This window comes from Aphelocoma coerulescens, chromosome 11, assembly GCF_041296385.1.
Source record: "Aphelocoma coerulescens isolate FSJ_1873_10779 chromosome 11, UR_Acoe_1.0, whole genome shotgun sequence".
NCBI classification, from domain to species: domain Eukaryota; kingdom Metazoa; phylum Chordata; class Aves; order Passeriformes; family Corvidae; genus Aphelocoma; species Aphelocoma coerulescens.
In genome coordinates this window covers 15,880,001-15,905,410 of record NC_091025.1, presented here as the reverse complement: position 1 = coordinate 15,905,410, position 25,410 = coordinate 15,880,001, and the positions used below count along the sequence as shown (strand labels likewise).

At 36.9% G+C, this 25,410-nt stretch overlaps 1 long non-coding RNA gene across 2 annotated transcripts in view; it reads left to right on the top strand.

Annotated features, from left to right (window-relative positions):
- The window catches only part of LOC138117020 (uncharacterized), a 70,628-nt gene that overhangs the window by 28,783 nt on the left and 16,435 nt on the right, over positions 1 to 25,410 (top strand). Inside the window, exons 4-5 of one of the 2 annotated variants that reach the window (XR_011154467.1) lie at positions 16,676 to 17,045; positions 25,042 to 25,189. This is a non-coding gene — a long non-coding RNA (uncharacterized lncRNA). Of the gene's footprint in view, positions 1 to 16,672; positions 17,046 to 25,041; positions 25,190 to 25,410 lie in introns of both variants that reach the window. The other variant, XR_011154466.1, reaches the window with a different exon arrangement.

Here is a 25,410-nt window from a genome sequence, read left to right as displayed (position 1 = left end):
AAGTACTTAAACATGTGCTTTTTCAGGTGTGTGAAATGGTTGGCACTTACATCCGGGTCTATGTCACAATCTAATAAACCTTTAATCCAGAAGAGTCTTTAAACCACTCTTTCTGAGTAATTTAAACTGTTGTATCTGCCTGCCTGTAAAAGATGGATAATATTACCATTCACCTGGGAACAATCTTCATTAATAAATTTGGATGAAATTCCATTCAGTCTTTTCATCTGTGCTTGATACAGAATTCTGCAGGTGCAGTCAAAGGTGAAATTGGGAGGGAAGAGGAGGAAAAAGGAATGTCTAACTTCATAGTAAAAGGTTTTTCCCTTTAGTTTTTAACATTCTGACATATCACTTTGTCTGATTGTTCAATGTTCCTACTACAGCACCAAAACTAGGCTTTTAACAGGCTCTGACAACATCAAAAGTGAATATTCTTTTTTCCTCTGTTGAGAGTAATTAAATGCAATAGAGATTATCTCAAACTTGAAAATGCAGGCTATGGTTCAGAACTGGGATGTACAGTTTTAGAGTATCCATCTTTTTGTCATTTATATTTCACAAGTATGTAAAATTCTGGGAATTCTGCTTCACTACTTCTGTAATTTATGTACAATTCAAAAAAAGAGTAGATAACAGAAAGATCTCATCTGCCTGTTAGTAATCAAAATAATAGCAATCGAAGCTCCTCTGTTTAAAGCAAGATTCAGTAATCTGGAGCAGACCTGAAGATTAGATACCTTACTTTTGTTCAGTTCCCTACTTAGCAGAAGTAACAATGAGAAGAACGTTTCATTTTCTGCTGTGTGAAATTGTTTAGTTTGTGGTTATAATGCCTTTAATTTCAGGAATGCATATCCTTCTCCAGTCAGATAGCACCTCTGTGCCAAAGCGTGGCTATTGGAGCCCCTGGTTTTGTGCCCTGTACACAATATGTGTGTTGTGCCTGTCCTGGCAATCAGCCCTGTAGGAAGCTCCAGGAGACAATGCCATGAGCAATCTGGAATGATTGTTGTCTGGCATGTGGGTTGATTTGTCAGCTAGAATTACCTCGGGTTCATGAGGACACCCAGAGTTGTCATTCTCCTCTAAAAATATGCTGAATTTCATTTCTGTGAGAGCTGGAATGAGAAGGGCTTCTACTACTTTACAAATTTGGTTGAAATAGGCCAAAGGTGCAGTGGTCAGTGGCACATCAAAGATGGGCAGAGGTGGTTGCAGAAGCCTTGCTTTCTTAAGGAGGGTGGTTTCTGCCTTAGAGAGTTTAGGAAGTAGTGAAATATTTCTAAAACTTCAGAAAGAAATTTCCGTTATATTCATTTTACATCTGATAAAATGATCATTGCACCCCCCTCCCCAACCTGGATTCTGCTATAGTGAAGGGACAGAGGAGACATTTGATGAGCATATTTAGTCTTTAAGTGTTTTAGAACTTTAGAATCACCAGCTTTGGGTTCATCTATAGATGATGAAGACTCAAGATAATTATGAGTGTCATGTGAAAGCAGATTCTACTTTCTTTGAGTTTATAAGCTTAACAATGTGAATATTTTAATTTTTCTCAATATTTTCTACTGCCTTCTATCGAAGATACTGAATGGAGCAAATTATGCTACATGCCCCATGAATGCCAACTAGTTCTTTATCCACCTACCATTGGAATATTATGGGTCAATTTAGCAAGATCGTTAACAGCAACCATTTTTATTCCCCTTGCTCCTATTTCAAATCCCTGAAGATGAATTCTTGTGCAGTCAGCTCAAGATGTAGATGACCAATTTGTTGTAATTTCTAAAACAGTGTGTTTAGAATTTATGCTAGCTATGGCTCAGCAGTGCTCAACATTCCCAGATTCCTTTTCTTTACTTGCATGGGTTCTGAAAGGAAATAATATTCATTTTGGTTAACCTGTCTTTTAAAAATAATTAATTCATATTTAGAGCATTCAGAAAAAAATTAACTAAAAATTAGATTTATTTCAAAATGTTTCCTGGGATCCTGGGTTTTATTGCTGTTTTGTACTGTGTGTACACTTTTTCAGAATGCTGCAGTTATTCCACCACCATGTAACATGTCCTGCAACTCTTAGAGATATCCCAGGAAAGTCAATTCTACCTACTGTTTTTTTCCAGATTAGATTGGTTTATAAATTGGTCTGGAATGTGAATTTCCTTCTCTAGTGTGGTCTTTCATTAAAAGCTATCTTTACATCATGATAAAACTTTTCTTTAAAAAACAAAATACTTAATTTCATTAATCTGTTTAGCAATACCAATATAATGAGCCATAATATTGATTTTTTTACTAAGGATTTAAAATCTCTATTTCTTTCCACAGAATTAAATGCTTCAAACTGATACTCAACCTCCTTACAGTCCCCTCTTTAATTTAGTTGTTATAATTAGGCATTAACTGGTGTCGGTGGTATAGCCAGTTACAAGCCATTCTGTTCTGCTTGTCTTGATTATCACAGTTTGGATGTAAAGTAAATTAGAATGAAAGACTATACAGTCCAATTACAGATAAAAGCAGCAAACTCTACTGCTGTAATTAGATGCCAGTACTATTTTTCTTAGATATTCTATCTCTGAGGGCATTTCTTGTAGCTACTTTGCTGAAGCTAACGTTTAAAGATTTTATAAATGCTTTGTGTCTTTGTTCCATCATCTTTGCTCCTTAAACTTTAGTGGCATGTTTTGATATGCAGGGTCTGTGTCTATATATTCCTTGCCTATGATTCATTTTTATTTCAAGCTGATGTAATGTATTATCCATGTTATGAGTGTGTGGACCTTAATAAGCAGGAGTGTTAAGTGGTTATCATCCATGTATTCAGACCTTTCCAGTGAGGAGGTACCTGCTTTTTGCCTCAATGCAAAATAATTCCACCTGTTTCTCCTCTGTCACAGCAGATAAGAGTGGCTGTGCTGAGGGTTCTGCTGTCTCCCACCTGTGTGACTTCTTCACCAGGACAGTTCACTTCACAGAGCTGCTCTTAGTCTCCTGTACACCTCATTGACAGTCACAAATGTTAAATGGCACCTCCCAGAATTATTCATTTAAAAGAGTTTTTTTCCTTCTTGGGAGAAGGGGAAGGAAAAAGCCCTCAGCAGGCATGCACTCAAGGTCACGTAAAGTTTCCTGACTGCCAGTCCAGTATCCCACAAACCAGCTCTTATCTTCCTCAGGAATCGTTATAAACTGGCATGCAAGCATCCATAAAAGAGCAAAAGACAGCATAGATTGGATTGGTATTGCTGTCTGTTGCAGAAAAAAATTGGCTTCATGAATGGCAAAAAAGCTTTAGCTCCAAAATCCCTGAAAAGTGATAAAACAGACAAGAACGATGTAATCCTCAGCAAGGTCACTGTAAATACGACGTTTTTGGTACTTTTACTTGCAGACAGTTGTGCTAAAACAGTTTTTAAATGCAAGGAATACTTTATGCCAGCAAAAAATACAAACTCTGTTGTATTCATCTTTTAAGTCCTCAAGTTAAAAAGGAAGTACCTTTCAAATACTTTAGGGAAAATCTGGTGTTTGCTATAGCTGATCAAAAGCACCTGACAGAATAATTCTTTTACTGAAAAATTCAAATGTATCGTTTTGTTATGGGAAAAACTTAAATTCAGTTAACATGTTGCTGGAACACTGCATCCAAATTATTGGCTTCAACCATTTTGTTTTGGCAAAATTGTTTCAAGTCCTTCCAGTGCATTCTAAGTATTACAATTAGTGAGTGTTAGTATTACATGTGCAACTCAATGTTTCACATGCTACAAAATCTAAAACTATTTGAATCAGAGTAATTTTGCTAAAGAAAAATATCTTCACGTGATTTTTTTTTTTGGTGGGATAATATTTTACTAGGAAATAAAAGAATCATTGTTTTGTAACAATTGCAGTTCCTTTTTTTCAATTGAAATAACTGAATAGCTAGTTATTGAGTAGTTTCCCAGCTCTTTAGCAACCACTGATGTAAATTATGACACTGACTCTACAAAGTGTTATTCTGAAAAGTCATAAAATGCCATTTATACATGATAAAACTTTCAAATTAGTACAAATTTGTATCAGTAAGTATTGTGCCAGAAATTATCTCAAACAAGGAAAATGAGGAGCATATTGCTCATTACGTGTGAAATTTTGCCCAGTGAGAGTGCAGTCCACCTGCTTGGATGTTAGGTCAGTGTCACAGAGTCTTAGGGATGAACTAAACCTCTGGAGCAGAGCTAGGGAGTCAGGCTGTACCACTGGTGACTGAAATGGCAGCAACAACTCTCCCACACTGTCCGAATGACATGCTTGAAACATCAAAGGCTTCTGTGTAAGAGCTCCACAATGGACTTTACGTTGTCTGGAGACAGGAAATTGAAGGAAATTATATGTGAGTATCATGATATTAGAGACAATTATTGGGCTGATGGTATAGCTGGTAATAAAAGAGATTTGGAAAAAGTACTTGTATTATTGATGTTTCTTCCTTACATGCTGTGTTTGGTTATGGTTTTAATGTACCGATAGAGTGTAAAAGACTTGCGTTGTTTGATTCTCTAGGGTAAAGTTAATTGGTAATTTAAACAAAAATGGTAATCAAAAAAACATTTAGTCAGTTGCATTTTTCAAAGCAATGTTAAGACTTCCTGTTTCACAGCAAAGGTACAGAAAATTATATATGTTGATTTAAGGAGATTCAGTTTTACATGATTAATTTTCTAAAGATCATTTAAGGTGTAAGCAAAGAATATATTTTCTTGTGAAACTAAATTGGTCCGACCCCTCACTAATTTTGCCTACAATTAGTTTGGTGTAATTATCACAGCATACAATTTAGTCTGCTTCCACAAAAAATTATTGTTCACAGGGCCATAAAACTCTTTAAAAATTGCTTAATGAACAACTCAGCCATGAGTATGTCTTAGAAGATGGGAACTGCTATTAAATATGTAGAACATGAGGATGTAATATGTGTACATTGCACATAACAAACTTGGTATAAAACCAACCTCCTGGGCACTCTACAGCATGGAAGAGTATCATGAGATCACAAAATGAAAGGCTGTATCCAAACATATCAAGTTGAAGCAAGACAACATGTGCAAGCTAAATCCTGTTATCTCCTGATTTCTAATGGCTTGGATTTTCCACCTTAACATTATCTTTCTATGAACTCAGGTTTTGTTTTGATTAATTTTGTTTACTTTGGTTTTTTTGATGGTGGTGGTTTTTGTTTTTAATGGAAGTGGTGCCATCATTCATATGTAGGGTTTTGAGTTACGTATTAATAGTTAAGGTAAAATTGATTGGTGTCACTGCTTCCTAAAGCTAGAAGATCCACATGTCAAGCACCAGACATGGTGATTTTCTTTTTTTTCGAGTAAAGGAAATTGATGAATCTTCTGCCAGTCTTGAATCATCTGGCAGTCCAGAACTGAGGATCAGTCCACAGCAAGAATATTCAGACCTGTACAGACCTATACAGCACCTGTACATTCACCAGGATTGTCCCACATCATATTTTTGCTGCATAAATCCACAGAGTTATCTTCTGCTTTTTATTAATTATGCTTTGCTCATAGGAGAAAGATTTCTTCTGTCATTAATTCTTACAAACACTAAGGAAATTTCTCTTTTATTTCCTGTGTAGACAGTGGTAAAGAAAAATATACCAGCTCTCACTGAACTTTTTTTTTCCCCTCAGATTAAAAATCGAGAAGAAAAAAAAAAAAGAAAAAGTGTCTGGAATTTTCTGGCCAGAGCGACATACCTCCCTGAGCTCTCAGCTTTGTCAGACATGACCCCTTTCCATGACATAGAAAGTGATAAAGATACTAATTATATATTTCTGCAACCTTTTACTTTCAACACAAGCATTACTGGTATTTCGTCTCCTGTTATGGAAACCAATGTTGCTCGAGCAGAGTCATTCCTTGGAACTGGAGTGTTTTATGGGACAACTCTGCAGATAGGTCTGGATTGACTCTATGTGTAGTATGATCCTATTGAAATGCAGCTCCCAAACTCGCCAAAGAGTCTGAAATGAGATTTCCAAAGAGAGATAAATAGTCCCTAAAGACAACCTGGGTTTTCAGGTAAGGGATAAACCACATAGGGTTTGTATTACATCTCCAAAATTAGGGGGAAAGATTTCTGTCTTTATTTAGCAAGAAAGACTTGACTCTACATCTTAACCTGTGCATTTCCTATAGCATCTATCACCATACCAGCATGATATGCTGACTTAGGATTTCTCCTCTTTTGAAACCTTTTCCCTTAAACCACTTTTATGGGTTGAAATCCGATCATGATTTCCTACAGCCAGAGCATATTAAAAAACCTGCTTCCATTGCCAGTTTGTAACAGGAAAGATGTAATTGAGCTTCAAAATATTTTTTCTATTCTAAGTTTTGTCAAAAGTGTACAACAAAGGCTTTTAGGTGAGATTTTCAAGATGCACACAATATTAGCCAAAATAGTGTGACTCATAAAAGTCCCTTTTTCTTTAGTGGACAAAGAGGTAAATAGTGCTTTTTTTTTTTTTTTTTTTTTTTTTTTTTTTTTTTTTTTTTAAATCCTACTGTCATTTATTTTAGTACTTCATGGCTTCATAAGATCTTATTTCATGGGTTGCCATACAGCCAAAACATCTTGTGCACAACTCAAGACCACTTTCCCTAGAAAACTAATGGAGTACCTTTTGGAACCCTTCCAACTAATAGTCTGCTCCAGATGGCGTTGCTTGCAACTTCTAAGAAGCACAGGAACAGACAGCAAGTGCCTTATTCTTTCTGTCAAATAAACAATCCATGTTTTGGTAGGTTGGGATGTGGTAAAAATAAATCAAGCTTCACAGACATGAGCAGTAAGCTGAGCTTGTAAGTAGAACTGTTCAGCTTTGAAAGTTGAGTTACCTACTATCAAGTCCAGAAAAGAAATTCCAGATAATACCTTGTGGCAAGCCAAGTGGTAGGCTCAGTTTCTAGCCTGGCTTCTCTAAGGAAAAGAGCCATGCTTTAAAAAGTGAAGCCTTGAGGTGACAAAACTAGCAGGGTGAGGGCTACTGTTTAAACAGCTCTGCAGCTCACCTCTTTTGGCAGTTCAGATGCTGGAAGACTAATCATGATATATTATGATGCAACTGTGTGCAGTCTGATACAGGCTGAAATTGTGGGAAAAGGCCAAACCTTCTGTTAGCTTAAGTAACAGTGCATTCCCCATGTTACCAAAGTGGTCAGTCTGTAAGTACAACTAACAATTTTGCTTTTTCCTGCTTGTTTATACCTTGCATACTGTAAGTAAAGATCTATCAGCAATTCATGAGAGTTAAACTTTGAAAAGCATTATGAGTCTGTTGTATAGAAAACAATGGTATAATTGAGATTATTTGTCTATTTCATAGGAAGAGTCACAATACCTGTAAATATGTGGATTCTGTCTTTAATTCTTTGTTTTCCTTGTATGTGCTCAGTGCATATCATTTTCTTGGTCTTTCAGAAGCCCTCAAAATAGCAGTAATTAATCTTTAGTGATACTGAGTATTCTATTAGCTGCGAATAATAACTTTTACTTCCACTAAGAGGTTTTTTTTTAACCTCTGTGGAATGCAAAGTATTGCTCTCAATTAGTTACAATGACGAGAGAAATATAAAGTGTAGTCATGGGAAAGTTACTGTAAGCAACTTAGACCAAATGTTTAATTGGCATAGACTGGTCCTGCTCCATGTTTTGTGTGCAATTATATTCACTTTCCTGAAGCCCAGATTTTTCCCTTGTAGACAGTAATTTGAGATTTTTTTTCCCCACAGATGTTTTTTTCTCTATGTACTAGTGATTGTCTTCACAATTTACAACTGTACCTGGGTATCAGGCTCAAAACCCACTCTTTTTGGAGGTGCAACAGAGAAGGATTACAGGAAACTTTTATATTCCATAAACAACTACTTGACTACACAAAGAATTACATTAATATCCATTACACCTTATAGGTTTTATGTTTGAATCTTTCCACAGAAATAAATGGCAATACTACATAAAAATTACATTGGAATCAAGAGCAGACCCTGGCTCTAAAGATTTTCTCTCTGTCATCCCACACGTTACTTTCACCTACAAGAATGACAGTCATGACTATTTATGTTGGAAACTCTACACTTAGGTCTCCTGGAATTTACATGACCCAAATATTTAAACAAGTGGTTTTAATATTTTACAGTCTTTTAAGTATCGGATAAAGTTCAAATTCTTATTGCAAATTGGAATATGAGTTTGCCTAATTTCATTGAGGAAATTGGCTCAATTATTTAGGGTGGGGAAAGATAGTTAAAATTCTTAAATACTGCAAAAGCTTATATCAGTTTAGTAGCAGTTTATTGTTTAGAGCTACTCTACTTCTTTCCAACAGTAGAAAGGATGCAGGTTACAGTAGATTTCTAAAAGTACATATATTTGTGTGTGTATATATACACACATATATATGCTTAAAGGTGTTTGTACAGAGGTGTATTCAGTGTATGTGCACTTGTGTACACAGTATATGGTATAATGCTAATGTGAAAAGTAGTAAATAATAGCAATAGGACCAGGATAAAAAAGCAAGAAGGAAAAAAAAAACCCAATAACTATTCTGTTCATTCTGAGCACATCACACAGAATTGCATTAGGAAAAACAATAAAAAATGTGCTTTTAATCTGATAGTAAAAAACCTCAATAAAATAAAAATGAGATCCATTAATGAAAATAATGGATTTTATCCAAACTAGTTAAATACTTAGCTTATTTTTTTGTTGTTGTTTTGTTTTTGGTACAGTAGTTTCAGCTACATACTGGGTTACTAGAGTGCAATTAGTACCAGTGTATAAATTTAAGAACAAGATGAATTGAGATAGGTAGATGGATATATTCTTAAGGATTCCAGGATAGCTGTGATTAAGAAAAAAAAAGAAACTTTTTGTTGGATGGGATCTTAAAATGAAATGGCTAAGACATTTTGGAATGTGTTAAGTCCTCAGGAAAAGGATTAATGGGCCAGTAATGTGATAGTACTACCTAAAGGCAGTTTGGTTTAAGAGATACTTCATTTTTGGTCACAAAATTCCTTATGTGGTCTGAGATTCTGGAATCTTTTCAGTTGACAAGTTGAAATTATTGTTTTCAGAAGTACTGGATCAGAAACTAGGCTATGAAAATGCATTTATATTGATGAAACATTTTCTGTCTTTGTCTCATTTTGGTCTTTCTTGCGTGTTTTCCTCTGTTTGGTCTTTTGTGTCCTGGAAGACTAGATGTGATTAGAAGTTAAATTTAAATTGCATGGATAAATAATTAACTTATTAGAAATCACAATTCACAGCTTAATTTATCATATGCCTCCCTAATTTTTCACATGGTGATTACAAATGGGGGCTATATGAAAAATTTGAGACATATAAGATAAATTGCAAACCCATGTGATAAATGTACTTATCATGCACCTTTTGGCAGTTTTACCTCCTCTCTGCTCACTCATCCATCTCTCCTGGGACTTATGGAGAAACCGATGAGCAGAGTCAATAAATCACTGAAATTTTAAAATCAAATTCTCTTAGAAATGTTTTGTCCCCTTTTTGCCAGGTGGAGATTTGCCTTGTTCAGCTTCAGTCCTCACAGGTTTCTGTGCAGAAGTTCTGTGGTCACTGTATGGTCAATGGCTTTTTGCTTGTGGAACATGGTGATTCCTGACATTCCAAAGGGATGCAAACTTTGCTTTCTCACACTTTTCCTGCAAGGTATTTATTATACACATGGAATGAGACATCTCTGCACATACCTACTCTGGAGCTAGCTAGTTCTGTGTGTAATGAATCCTTTCTTCTGGATCATAGTTTAAATTGTATTTTACATGCCTGTGACATAATTTGCAGAAGTTTATCACTGAGCTGTGCTCTAACATGCTTTCAGAGACTTTTCTAAAACCAAATTTCAAGTTGTATAAACAGTGGTTATTCAAAATATATTGCAAATGGTTTAACAAATAAAATGTTTCTTCAATCCCTCTTTGTATGCAAACTGGGAAAAAACTTTGTATGTGTTTCAAAACAACTTCCTTAACTGGAAAAACAAGATGAGGGGAAAAGTCAGTAAAAATAATTAAAACACAGTAGGAATTTTCTATTTTTAACTGTTATTGATATTCCAGGTATAATACATATTATATATATTTGCATCTATTACAGTATAATATAGTATGTTATTGTTATTATTTATATCACAAATATTTATGTAATGTGTTTAATTTCATATATTATGTATGTTTTTAGATATTTCAGTATCTTTTAGTATATAATGTAAACATTATAGGAGTAACTTTGTTTTCACAATGGAGAGAGCAACATTATAGTTCCTGTAAAACTGGTTAAAGCGTGTCAATATTTTTTTCTGTGCAGGGAGGAATGATTCCTTCATGTCTTTATATTCTTTGGATAGTAGTGGAACCAGATGAGAGAAATGCTTGTTTTGGCACTTCCCCAAAGAGAAATACAGATTTTGTTGTTGGCGAAGATGACTACAGCAAATAGTGCACATAAAAAGCCAGCATTTCCCGCAAGTTCATAAGGAAAAACTACAGAATAGAATAACTTTTATGAAGAAAGTCTATGTCTTACTTGGTGAATAGGTCCCTGTGCTACCATAATAATGCCCAGTTCTACAACTACAAACACTTATTTGTTCAAAGTGAATATTAACATTGTAATTTACTATCTAATTACAATTTTATAGTAATAACTGAAAATGTGTTGTTAAAAAGCATTGCATTCGCTGCCTCACACTCTCAGACTGTTCTTAGTAGCGTAGTGTGTGATTTTTGTCAATCTAAAAGCATTCATAGAAAGCATTGATGTGAATTTTTCAAAGTTTCATGCTTAAACCCTTTTATAAAAAATGTTTTAGAAAGCTGCCCTAAATGCTTCAATATCACAGTCACATTGCAGCTGAGGAATAATTTCTGTGAGCTTTAATGGAGCAGGATTGAGCCCTGTGAACAATCAGTTTGCATAGCAAGTCTTCATGTCAAAGGCTTTTGCATTTTATTTCTCAAGGAACATATCTCACTAACTTGAAAGCTTCCAAAGGAATGGGTTAATCTTGTAAAAGGTTGTTATTTTTGTCAGCTAATCTGAAAGATTTTTCACTTAAAGCTATAGCGTTAAAAGCCAATTGAAAAAATGAATAGAGTATTAATACTTAGAAATAAGGCATTCATAAAACGTAGTTAGCTGGTGGTGATTATTACTAAAAGATGGGATTTTTTGGATAGAAAGTTTCTGTAAAAGAACTGCAAAAATAAGTTTTACTAGTCATATTACTGGTGTATTTTTAAAAAAAATGTACCGACTTCATCATAACTTACATCAACAGGAAAATTTCAGAAAAAGGTAAATCTATTAATTTCTATTTATTTGATGTTGATATAAATTACTGTTGTATTAAATTATATTCCTAACTGTTATTAGCCATAAAAATAATGATTGATAATTATGGTATGATTATAGTGCAGACTGAAAAATAACTGAGGAGTTTCAGGGTGTAGTAATCCTGATGCATTTTGGATAAAGGTATGTGGTACCTGTCAATAGATTTAGCTCTTTTTTAAGATATAGCCTAGCAAATTATACAAGGATGCTTGTGGTAAAGATGAAGTAGACCTGTACTTTTCTTCACACACTTGGACTATGAGTATTTATGCATACCTCTTTAATAAATATCTGTTTTGGGCTTAATAGAGCTTTTTTTTTTTTTTTTAGACAGGCAAAAGAAAGCACAGTTTTGCAACTTAGAACTTCATGTTTTTAATCATAAAGCTAAAAATGCTGTCATAATGGAGCAGTCAATTATTATTTCATATGCAGCATGAAGTATTGTGAGTTACACTGATGGTATCAGATTGCTGCCTGGTAGAGCACACAGTGATAGTTTTATCCCACTCTCTGTGGATAAATACGGTACCAAACCCCAAGCTATTGTGCACGATTTACAGAAGAAATTAATCATTCCTTCTTCTTATCAATAAGGTTCAAATGTAAATTTCCCTCAGACAGAAGAGTGTTTTTTGCATGATATTTCCCCTAAAAAATCCTTTCTGCTGGTCTTGCTCCTGAGAGAAAGGTGAAGAAACACCATGACCATTGTTTCCAATCTTCCTGTTGTCATTTATGCCATCACAGAAAGAAAGGCTCCAGAGTTCAGATGGAAGAAAGCAAGCAGTAGCTTTGGGGAATAGCTGATATTTAATTGATTTTGTTGCTTTGCTAAATTGATTGGTTTTTTGCTAAGGAAATGAGCAACTGTGCACCATTCTTTATTGTTATCAGCTGATTGTACTTGTTTTACTGCACAATTTTCCCAGTCAGAAAGGGGTTTTTGCAAATACTGTGCAGTGGAATGAGTCTGAACTAAAATGAGTGCAAACATTAAATGTTCACAATGCAGCATGCACAAAAGCCTATGAGAATTTGCAGAGAACTGCCTAGATAAGCAGTTTTTAAGCCATCATAAGATATAGGGGTTCAGCCTCATGAAATTATGCATGGAACAGACTGGCTTTGTTGAAGAGCAAACTGGCATCTGTGTAGCTGGATAGATGTAAAGGGGAACCATTATCAGTGGAGGCAGATACAGGTGGCACTGGGGTAGGCAAGCAGCTTGAGGGACAGTCAGGGGGATTTTCAAGGGACAACAGAGATTTTTCCATCTAAGTAGAATACGATTCATTAACCAGAACAAAACCAAACCAAGTGCCTGTGCCACATGTGGGGAGTGGGGACTGTGTGTCCCTGGGGAATGCTATTCAAAAATTATTAGCCAGTTGTGGGGAAGGCTCCCTGAAAAGCTAAAGTGTGAGAGTCTGCTGGGAATCCTACCTTTTTGAGGGGTATGGAATCTTTTTGTGGGGAAATGTTGTAGTACTTCTCATTCTTCAGAGAGACTTTGTTTCTGTGAAAATCCTGCTAAGACAGCTGCAGTCATCAGAGAGACATTTGCTTGTAAGGTCATCTTCTGTTGAAAGTGTTTTGTCAGAGAATAGAGAGGGCTACTTTCACTGCCAAAAAGGCACTTTAAAAGATTGACAAGAGACATTAGAGAGGATACAGAAATTTTGGAAGGCGTTCTTTTAACCTTTTAATATCGTGCCATCTTGGCAGTAGCGAGTCTATGGCAGGATTAGTTAGGGACCAAGCATTTCTGGAATTGTGTTCTCTTTTTTTTTTTTTTTTTCTCTTCCCATTTGGGGTATCAATTAACAGCAATTTCACCAGGGCAGTAAAGCAAGAGAGTAAACAGTAAATAAGCAGCAAGCAAAATTAAAAACAGTAATGAGCCTTATGAATACAGGAATGTTATAATGTTTGAAATGCATTTATTTTGGAGCTTAGTATGTTCTGGGAAAACATGATTACTTTGTGAATGTATTGTCTCATTTTACATCGCAGAGACCCTGTTTATTGGCCCTGGAGGCTGACAAGGAACTGACACCTGTGCCCAAACATTTTCCAAATCTTGGCAGCAACAGGCACTTTCATTATGCAGCAGAGTTGTAGATCCACGTGTCCTCAAGGCAGAGGAGAGGAGCAGACTTTACCCTTGCAAGGAAAACCAGGTTGAGTAGCAAAATGACCAGGGCAGTGTATTTACTAACATGGACCATCTTCATGGAAACTGGTGCTTCTGTGTCCATGCACCACTATACCCGTGCCAGCTGCTGTTTAGGGGAAGTTTGGGAACTGAATACTGGGCACAGGAGAGCTCATCAGAACTGGGAAACCTCAAGACATTCAGTTTCTGTATCAGTTAAAGGAATTTTAAAATTAGTGTTTATAGTGCCTTTTAGCATGGATCTTAGCTACCAATTGTATGTGCATACTGAGAAGGGAGTAAGTAAGTTTAGATTAGAATTGTTCCCAGTGAGGGTGGTGAGGTGCTGGCACAGGTTGCCCACAGAAGCTGTGGCTGCCCCATCCCTAGAAGTGTCCAAGGCCAGGTTGGACAGGGGTTGAAGCAACCTGGTCTAGTGGAAGATGTCCCTTCCCATAGCAGGGGTTAGAATTGGATAGTCCTTAAAGTTCATTCCAACCCAATCCATGCTATGATTTTGGGATGGGAAAGCATTCATTTTTTTGGGGGCCCCCAAATAAAGTCTAACAGAGAAAGATGAAAATGTGTCCTGTGTTAAATAAGGTTTGTGAATATCTTGAATCACCTAAAAAATAGTTCAATGAAAACTTACGCAAGATTTAAACAGTTGTGCAGTCCCCAGGGTTTGGCAAAGGAGAGATTAGTGTTTTACCTATTGATAAGTTCAGGGCTGATTACTTTAGCAAAATGTCCGTTTTTCATTAAAAAAACATTTTACATAAGTGAACATCCTGGTCTGTAATGTCACTTCCATGGTTTCTGTGTGGCCATATCTGCAATAAGGGTAGACTTTCATTAAAGTAGGGCCTGAAGCATACACAGGTAGGTTTTATTTTAAGTAGGACTATCTATATAGATTATAAGAGGAAAGTTTAGTAAATGCGGTATTTCAGAAGCACTGGAAAGCAATTAGAATCATCCATTTAGTGAATTTTGGTGGTCAGAAAGGCATTAGCTAGGATCAGGTTTTCTCATTCATCATACCCTGTTACTTATGGATAAACAGGGTGATATAGTGTCTTGCTAATTCTCAAACATCATTATATTGTATAATTGTGTTCTTGAGATGCTGTTGAAGGCCATTTCCAATTACCATTGTATACAGGAAACATAGGTTTAAAACAGTGAGGTTAAGTGTGACACAGCAACCACAAAGCAATTGGGTTGTCAGTGTGTGGGCTGCATTGGGAGCATGGTTATTTCTGTGTGTGTGCTCTGCAGGAGAGAGCAGGTTTGTGTATTGAAAGCTGAACCCACCCTGACACTAACAAAGGTTTTTGGTCTCTTAAAGATAGAATTCTAGATGCCAAGATCACTGGGTTCATGCTACTACCCAGATGAGTTTGGGAGTGTGCCAGGAAGCTAAAAGCAGTTGATAAACCCCAGAAGAAAAGTAGTAAATCAAAAGCTAGAAAGCTTTTGAAAAATTTAAAAAGTGGGGTATACATAGAGATGATCATATAATTCTGAAAAAGAGCTTGATTGCCTCACAGAGATTGCTGTGTGCCAGCATGTCAATGGTCAGAGCCTGAGAGCTTTGCACTTTGATTCTAATGAATGTCCCAGATGTTTGGATGTTTATATGAACATTATCTCTAAAATGCTGAGCTTAAAACCTTAACTCTGCTGGGGTTTGATGTGTATCCTTTAATCTAGACTCTGTATTGATGGGATTATTCACATGAATGAGGTTTTGCAGGCTTGGTCCCAACATTTATGCACTGGATTTTATTGATGCATTCGCTCCATCATTGGTCAGAATGATTTCAGCTGTGGTTTTGCTGTGTGAACTGGAACTCCCTTTCCCATGAGATCGTCCAGTAAGGAACATGGGTTAAATGCTGCACTTTTCCTCCTGAACAAAAAAGCAAAAGGCAAATCTCAGATCCTCTCTTTGGCTGCTTTCAACTTCATTCAGGAGTGTGATCTGATACTGAATTGTTCTCTAATTAATTAACTAACTAATAAATTGCTTTAAAGGCAAGATCCCCATCTGCCACTAAGCTACCAGTTCTAGAAGCACAACAGTTCTTGCTGAGTCTTTGGGGCAAAAGAGAATGAAAATCTTTCTAAAGGTTTTATGTACATCTTGAATATGTGTTCTTGAACTGTTGTCATGACCACTTACTAATATTCTTCTGTCTCCTTTCTTTTTTTTGCAATGCCTGTTAGATATTAACATATCCATTACTTATCATATTTCTGGCCTTTTGTGTCCCTTTTTTTCTCTGAGTTTAGTGTGATCTCTTACTTGGCATTATGGGTATGTGGATGATCCGTTTCAAAAACATTGTCAATTCCACTGATATCAAAAGTACTGTTAGTATGTAATTAGTATGCACATACCTAAGTACCTGCTGAGTTGTCACTTTATGCATTCAGAAATATCATATACTTGCAAATTCCAAGGATTTCAATCCACATCAGTTGAACTGTTCCTGCTTTCAGTAATGAGATTTTGAAAAGGGTCTGTATGAAAAAAGTTTAAGCTACTTATATAATGGCCAATCTCAGAAAGTGCCTGGAAAAACAGTCACACATTGGGAAACTAATGTTACTAAAGGGCAATTCAGACCTGAAAACTATGGCAGATGCTATAGCAGTCATCACAACTTGTATGCCATGGACTTTTTATGACTCTCTGCTTCTAATTTATCAGTTGTTCTCTTGTATCAAAATCAATTAAGTAGGTACATGGTTTATTATACAGAAAACTGCATTAAAAGAAAATCTTGCCGTTGGAAAGTTGGTAAATACCTAATTAAGGTCAGAACTAAGTCAGAAGGCTTATTCCATCTTCTTTGTCTGCACTTACACTGTTGCACCATGTTTCTTGTTAGAGACGCCAGGCCACAGAATTTGAGTCCCAATTCTCATGCTCTTTCACTCTATTTCTATCTTAACTGTTTATTGGAGTGCTATTATTGCATTTTATTTCATGTAATTCCTTCACCCAGTCTCTGTAGTAATCCAGTTTTAATGTCCTGGGTTTTTTTTCCCCAGCAGCTTGTCTGATCTTGGAATTATTTTCAAAAGTTGGAAGACAAAAGAGGAGGTGGCTGAAAGCATAGTCACGTTCACAGTGGCAGGACAAAGGTGATGCTCGAACTGGAACTGGGGACGATCTGCCTGGATTAAAGAAAAATAAATTTGCTAGAGGGTAATTAAGCTTTGGAACAGGCCCAGAGTTGTGCACTCTCCAGTTTATGTAGCTTTTCAAGACCCAAATGGACAAAGCCATGAAAAATCTGATCTGAATTCTGGACTGACCCTGCTTTGAGCAACAGATTGGACTGTAGACCCAGCAAGATCCCTCCCAACCTGACTGATGCCACAGTTCTGTGAGAGCGCTGCTGGGAGTCTCTGCTATAGCTCTGTAAGTTGCCATTAAGTATTGGAGAATTGGTTTTCTTTCTTTTTTTCTTCTCCAGTTTTGGACTTGCCTAATTTAATTTATTGAGGAGAGTTGTCCTTCAGATTCTTTCCTTCATTACTTTCCTTCTTTTACAATTTCAGCTTCCCCTCCCTGCCTCTGTTTCTTATACCTTTGCCCTCAAGTTTGGGACTGCAAAAGCATTTATAGGAACGAGTTGCCAGATTTTGCTAACCCTGGCAAAGCACCCAGTATTCTCTTTGTCGCATTTTTGAAATGAGCTGTTTTGGCTGGAACTTTCAGAAAGTACTAATAATCTGGAGGCAAACACTCAGGAGAGAAAATTATATCCTGATGTATTGTGATTCCTTAAAGGGCAAATGAAAACTGTGTTATAATTAAGGGTATGAGCAGCTTCATTTCTGATAAAGCTGATTGGGGGCTTCAGCTATGATCTAAATCAATAAGAGATCCCTAGTAAAATGAAGGGGAAAATGCTCTTTATTCATAGGTGTAAAAGATGTTCTGCTAAACTTTCCCTGGAACAAAGGTTCATACAGGTGTATGTATACTTCTCTTGCTCATGGGTATGCAGGTACCTGCCTGGAGAGGCATGAGGGGAAGCTCACTCCCTGAAAATGTAACATGCAATTAAGGAGGCAAACTCACTGTTTGAAATAAGTATTTAGATATAGATAGAAATATTTAAAATGAGAGATTGTGAGGGCTTTATGTAATACAGTCAAGGATTTTGACTTCATCTACTAATTTGAAATACACTTTTATAAGAACTGTTAAGAAGAACTTTGAGGTGGCACCTTTATATTATACTTGTAAGAGATTAATTTGTCTTACTGCTACATAATTTAGCTAGCAATTTTCAAAATGCTAAATGAAGTGCAAAGGCATTGAAATTTTTTTTTTAATTGTTTTTTAAGCAACTTTGGTTTTTCCAGAATAAGGTTTCTCTGTATATTGGTATTATGTGCAATACAAGAAGAATTAATTGAGTTAGGCCCACACATTATTGATTACTATCCACCCTTACAACTATTTATAGCGTATTTTGTTTTCATGTCTCAAATGTGTTTACATTTTCTCAGAGGTTTAACATCATTGATATTTTCAGAAGTATTACTGTACCATTCACATTCAGTAAAACTTTTTCTATTTATAAATAGTTCAAAACTACTAAACGGTGAAGAAAAAGTCTTTTTCTTCTCTGACTGGGATTTGGTTGTTGAACCTCACTTTGAAATCTTGTCCCTTGGTAAGGGAATCTGAACCTGTTGCTAAAGTTTTCATTAGTTTTATAAGGAGAGGATTGTTTAGACAGAGGCTCTGAAAAAGCGAGCTGGAGATCAGGGGAGTCACTGAAAACGTCCTCAGTGAATAAACATGTAAATTTCTGTGTGTCACCAGCAGGGCTGATGTTGGGCTGTCCTAGGAGACAGGATGTCAAAAAAAAAAAGTGGTTGTAAAGCTCACTGCCAGTGGTATGGGCAAAATAACATAACAATGAAAAAGGGGTCAAAACCAGCAGGCGCCGGTGGTGGCTCTTCCCCTCACTCAGCCTCCATGGTCCTGCCAACACTGCCACCCTGGGCCCGGCCACCCTGGGCCTGGCAGGGGCTTATTGCCACCAAAGGGATCCCAGCCTGGGTATCCAGCCAAAAGGTGTCTGTGCTTGAGCAAAAGAGGGAATTCAGAGGGAATTCATCCCAGTCCGGGCTGGGCGCTGAGCTGCTGGGCAGCAGCTCTGTCGAGAAGGACCTGGGGGGTGCTGCTGGACAGCCGGGTGTCCCTGAGCACCAGTGTGTCCTGGGGGACAAGGCCAGGGGATTCCAGGATATGCTTAGAAGGGCACTGCTGGCAGGTCAGGGAGGGGATCCTGACCCTGTGCTCAGCCCTGTGTCCAGTTCTGGGCTGAAGGAGCTGGGCCTGTTTAACCTGGAGGAGACTCATAGGGGATCTTATCTGTGTCTGTGTCCAAAGAGAAGTGTCAGAGGATGGACCAGGCTCTGCTCTGTGGGGTCCAGGAATAGCATGAAAGGCAATGGGCAGAAACTGGAACACAGGACATTCCTTCCACTTGAATATAGAGGAAAAACTTCACTTTCTGGGTGATTGGAACAGACTGCCCAGAGAGCTTGTGGGGTGTCCCTAACTGGAGATATTCAAACCCAACCTGGACAAAAACCTGTGCCTTGTGCTCTGGGACGGCGCTGCTTGAGCAGGAGGGTTGGACCAAATGACCCACTGTGGTCCTTTCCCATCTGATGCATTCTGTGATCAGGAGAGGATACACAGCTAAAAGCTATTTTAATTACGTGGCCTGGTCTTTGTACCTTTTGAATATAAAATATGCTGCTTCCTTCTCTTTTCTCCCTAGATCTCAGAGGCATTTCTTCATAGTAACTCTGTATTTAGGCAGCTACCTCATCATTATTCATCTAAGTCATCAAAATTGTTAAAAGGACTAAAAACCCTTATGTGTTATAAATAAAATATGGGAAGGAGGACAGTAATAGAATAAGAGTTCATATATTTGAGGGAATACCCACCCAAAAGCTCTCACACAGAAGTTGCAATGTTTTCTTATTGTTTAAATATTGCAATCGAATGAAATGCAATATGATCAATAGTTGGAGCTGAAATCCTATAGATGTTGTATGACAGTAAATGTGCTCAATCTTCATTCAAAATTTACACAGTTTGTATTTCCTCCACTGTAATTGCCTCTATACTGTGGCTTTCAATAGCTGTAAATTAACTGTCATAATTGCTCTCTTTTTTTTTTTCTTGAATATTTCTATCCTTGCTGTAAATTGTATTTCTGTTACTTTGAGTATTGATGTTATGATGTGTCCACTAAGACAGCACAGTATCTAGAGATGTGACTATATCTTTTTGGAATAGTTTTCTTTCACCCTGCCCATTTTATTGGTACAGTTGATTTCTCTCAGCTCTGAGCCCAGTTTGGTTTAATTTTTGTTTATTTTGTACAAGATTCCCAACTCTGCTTTGAGATGGGCACAGTATAAATTAATAAATTCAATATATGCTTCCTTCTAGTGGGTTGCTTGGCATATCTGTTTTTCAGAGGTTTCTAAATCTTCATGATCTGTATAAGATATCTTTAGTTTCACAGGATTAGGGACAATATCCTATTTTTAACATGTACAGGGTTTCCTATTAAAAAGTCATAGTTTACTAACAGTTACAGTGCTCTGCCGTATTGAATACTGCAGTATATTTCAATAGTTGGAATGTAGAACAATGATTCTATTTAAGACACTATGGGTATCTTAGCTATGGTATGTACTTGTGTTTTTTATGCTGAAAACTTCTTTGTACTCAGAAGGTTTTTAAGGACTACTGCATATGTAAATATAGATCTTGTATCCTGTTTAAAATTCTGACATTCCTTCAGTATTGCAAGAGTTTTCAAGGCAGGACTGTACCAAAACCGTGTTCAACATATTGGTTATAGCCTGTTGCATTGCTTTTGCATAACCAAAAGCATTTTAATGGAAAACCAGCAGCATTTCCCATTAAAAAATTTCTGATTTGCATGATTATTTTGTGTCAGGGTATCAAGGAGACAGTTAAACAAGTAATCAGCAAACATTGTGGCACCAAATTAAGTCATAAATAGCTCAGAAAAGAGAAGAGACTGCTGCTGAGGCAAGCAGCAGTTAGAGAGTAATGACAAAGTTTTTTCTTCAGGAGAGCAGGGAGATGCAAGATGCGCAGAAATGTGAAAGTATCACGTGTAAAGTTGAGGTCAAAGATGACATTTGTAACGAAGGGGAAAAAAGCTTGCTCTGATGAACTGTATAATCTCAGGGATTTCCCTACTCATACTGAAGTCAGCATCATAAATTGCTCTGCTCACAGAGCACCACATTCTCCCAGTGCTGTAAATGGAATGAATAGGTTCTATTTATTACTTGTGGGTTGCAATTTTTATTGCAATACTTGAAGTGAAGGTGGGAAGAAAGTGAGGCACAGGGAGAAGGATGGTGTGCTGATCAATGTATACAGAATGAGCAGCTGGCACTAGTTAGTCACTACATTGGGGATATCGCAGCTATCTTTCGTAGGTGCTCAAAACACAGAGTTATGCTACCATTTCATGATCTTCCAATTCCATATTTTGTAAGGAACCCAATTAGATGATGATCATCCACCGAAGGCAATGTGGTAGGCAGAGGAATACTCGTGAATCAAGTGGGGATTAAGGTCTGACCAGGGTATTGAGTTTATCAGCACTAAGAAGTGGGAGTGCTTCCAGGCGTGCCCAAATGTAAACCCTCAGATATGTAAGGAGCTCTCCATGAAAGAACCATTGATGACTGTGACGTTGGCAGCCATGGCCAATAAACTGTGGGATTAGGTGCTAACTGAGCTGAGATTCTGAAGGATCTGAATTCTGTCTTAGTCCTTGTCTCCTATCTTAGACTTCTAATGGCTTCAGGGTTTAACCTTAAGCCTTTAAACAACTTGCTACTCTGGAGAACACTTTCCAGATGTGTCGTTAGTTCCAGTGTAAGAAAACACAGACATTTCAGTACAATCTCTGCATCTGGATCCTCATTAATACATTCATCAAATCAGTTCTCTAATATCTGTGATTTCTGAGACTAGTGTCTTCTAGAGCTTTTGACCTCTGCTGGAAGAAAATGTTTATTTGCCTATATATGGCCCATATATGACCCACACAGATGGCAGTAGATATGTGCACACCATACCTTTCATGCTTCCAGTTATGTTTACTTTCAAAAAGGCTGGAAGTCCTGGATATCTCTCATTTATCTTTGTTCTATTTGGGTAAAGTTATTGTATCTAACATGGCAAGCCTAAGACTAGGGAAAATAGTACATGGGTTCTTCCAAGGTCTGTTAGAGAGTGGGCAATGTACTGTGAGCTACATCTACTTCATGTCATCCCAGTATGAGGTCCTTAGCTGTACAAAGCCCTCCAGCACAACTGTCTCGTAGTTAGGGGGAGTGCTGTAGAGGAAGCAGGGCCATATTTTTGTTGATACTGTTTCATGATATAAATAAGATTTTTAAAAAGGTGTGTTTTTTGGTGTTTTATCATTATGGTGTCCTTATATTGAATGGCTAGAGTTTTGGTACAAGACCTTACAGATAAAATAAAAGTGAAAAACGTGTGGAAAATAAGTTCCTAGTTACAAAATATAAGTTGTTCAAAAGCTGAGAGAAAGAGGAGGGAAGAACCATGTGGCTGAATACACCAAGACGTACTAAAATACTGTGGCGCTGTGCACCTTAAATACAGCCAACATAAACCAACCCTAAAATGCCTTTATTTATGGAGGGAATGCATGGAAGCATTTCTCTAGAAAGAAATTTGAAATTTAAACCTTTGGTATCACCACTACTGGAAGTAACCCAGTCCATGGCCACAGGGATGGTCCGGAATCAGGAACACGGGGATGAAATGGAAGAAACGGGGCAAGAATGGGAGCAGAATTAAAATGGTGCAGGCAGGCAACTCTTTGAGTGGCAATGTTTCCCATTTCTTTCCTAAGCACATCCACACTTAGTTTCCGAGAAAGCAGGAAGGACACATAGGCAAATTGCCAACCAGATGGTGCAATCGAATACGAAGAATGCCTTCAGAAGGGCAGTATAACACAGAGTAAAAAAAATGCTATCATTTGCTTTCCTGATACTATAGAGGACAAAATTCACAGGGAAAGAGGAGATGTTAACTATATACTGGTGCCTTCTAGTCATCTTTGTGACTTAGCTTTAGAAAAATGTCCACCTTTGAGTTCTCCTGTGGCACCCCTTCCACCAAAGTAATTTAATGTGTTCCAATTATGTGTTTTCAAAACTGCCTTACTATTGCCTAAATATGTTTCTTCGAATATACAAAATTTAACTGTGAGAAAAGGGTGAAATCTGTTTTCAGGACTTCTATAGTTGCTATTCTTATATAACATGAAGAAAAGAAAATAGTACTTGTTATTTAAGCTTCTGTATAATCACTAGATAAAGATAATATCAGTGTGGAATTAGTGGCAGACCAAGGAATTGTAGTATTTTTCATGTTGTGTAATTTCCAATTTATTACTGAAACTATGGTGTGTATGTTTGCATTTCTTCTTTGGAATAGTTTTATATTCTTTTTTACTTACAATGTATTTTTATTTCCCTTACAGTGTATTTTTCTTTCTATCATAATTTGGCTCTTTTCAAAATCAGGCTGAGTGTCTATTGCATAGATTATGCATATAAAGAAATACAGATTCCCACCCTGCTCTTCTGACTTGCTTTTAAATTTAGAAGATACATATAGAAATGCATAAAGATTTGTAGCGAGACTATTTTATAATTATTTTAATGTTTCTTATTAGTAGCATAGTTTTGGTTATGTGATTGGATGTAACAATTTTATGTCAGTACATAGTCAGAACCTGACAAATCTCGTCATAATTGAAGAGAGGAAGCCATATCCTGGCAAAAATGTAGGAACCAGCCATCTGTCCTGATGTCAGCCTTTTTGTTATGTATTTTATGTCTACATCTTGATGTTCTATAAATATATACATATGTGGAATATCTATCCTCTACCTTAATTCTTGTGAATGGCTTCCAAATGAGATTCAGCTACAGCATATGAGCATTACCTTCATGAATCTAAACAAGAGCTGCCTCCTCCTTTCTCTGCCCAGTCCTAGCTGGTCTTTATATACTGCTGTTGACAAACATTTGTGGACTACAAATAAATCTGGAAATAAAAGGAAGCTTATAATCTATTGAACAAATCTTTTATTAATTGATTTTTGAAAAATTAATTATTGGAGCTCTTTTTTGTGTTTTCATTATCTGGATTATGGAGAACCATGTTGCCATGTTTTTTCTTAGACTTACTGATTTCTGAATCTATTTATTTAACTTTGAGATGTTTTTTTTTTTTCTTCACTGCTTGAAAATCCAGTCTGAATTGTGAGAAACCAAATGTGATATTTGTTCTTTCCTTCTTGGAAATCTCTTTTGGTTATAAAGATTTTATAGGTGATTTTTGACATTGATGGGCATAGAACAAGCTCTGTTGCATTCAAGTTACTTTCCCTGTAGCACATGTATAACCTTATTTTTTTCTCAGGTGGGATGAAGAATATTTGAAATCTTACCTGTAATGGTAAAATCTTGAGCTGAACAATCAGAGACAGCGCTGCAGTTCAGCTGGTAGAACTGCTCTGCTGATTGAGTCAGTGTTGGGGCTTTTTGTGAAATTCATATTGCCTCTGGTGGTTTTGCGTGTTGGTGAGAGAAGCTAATCTCCGTTTCACTTTTCTGGGTTCTAAAAGCCTCAGTCACTGTTTCTACTCAGTTTCAGAGTTCCTCTAATCTTTTGAGTGAAGTTAAATCAGCTGTTGCTTGAGATTTTGTGTATTTGTCTGGAGAGGGCAGACTTATTTTTACTTACATCAAGGTCTCCAAAGGTTTTGTATTTGTCCATGATAAGTAGTTTTAGCCCCAGTTTTTCTAGGTAATAGCAAACTTCACTCTTGCCGAGCTTTTTTGTGAGAGTCTGCTGTTATTTCCTACAGAAAACATAGAGAGAACTAGTTGACAACTCATCTTTGGATAAATAGAAGAGTTTGATGTCATGGTCTATGTGAAAATAATGTCTTGAAAACTTAGCTGGACAGTTGAAGATGACAAATAGTAGGCAATGTCATTTAAAAGGACCAGAGGTATCACGGTGTTGACAGGATTAGTGTTGGTAGTTGCTATGGGTACAACTGGGCACAGTGTTAAATAACAGAAGTTGAGTAATTCCCAATTCCATTGACTTCAGGTGAATTGGTCAGAAAAAAACCTACACAGAATCTGAGTTAGGAACTATTAGGAGAGAAATAGAAGACAAATTGGAAAATATGACTCTGTGTCTGTGTAGAGCTCTCGTACATTCTACTCCTACAGTGCTATGAGTAATTCTCATGCTCCTATTTCAGAGTGAATATGCAAAGAGTGATGAAGGTGATCAGGCTTTTGGAGCAGCTTCCATCTGATGAAGGAAATTTGACAATCTTCAGCCTGGAGTAGAATCAACTGGCGGAGAGTTTGATAGAGATCTACAGGACTGGGAATGACATGAAAAAGGTAAGTGGAAAATGGCTGTACCTTCTTCACGTGTAAGAAGTGAGCATCCAGTGAAACTAATAGGGCAGTTCAAAACAAAGGAGTGTTTTTTGCATACTCATATGTTAAGCAATGGAACTCCATTTCAGAGGTCCTTAAGGGTGCTGAAAGTTGACACAGATTCAAAACTATGAAACAAATAAGTTCATGGAAGGGGAATCCACTCAAAGCTATTAAATAAA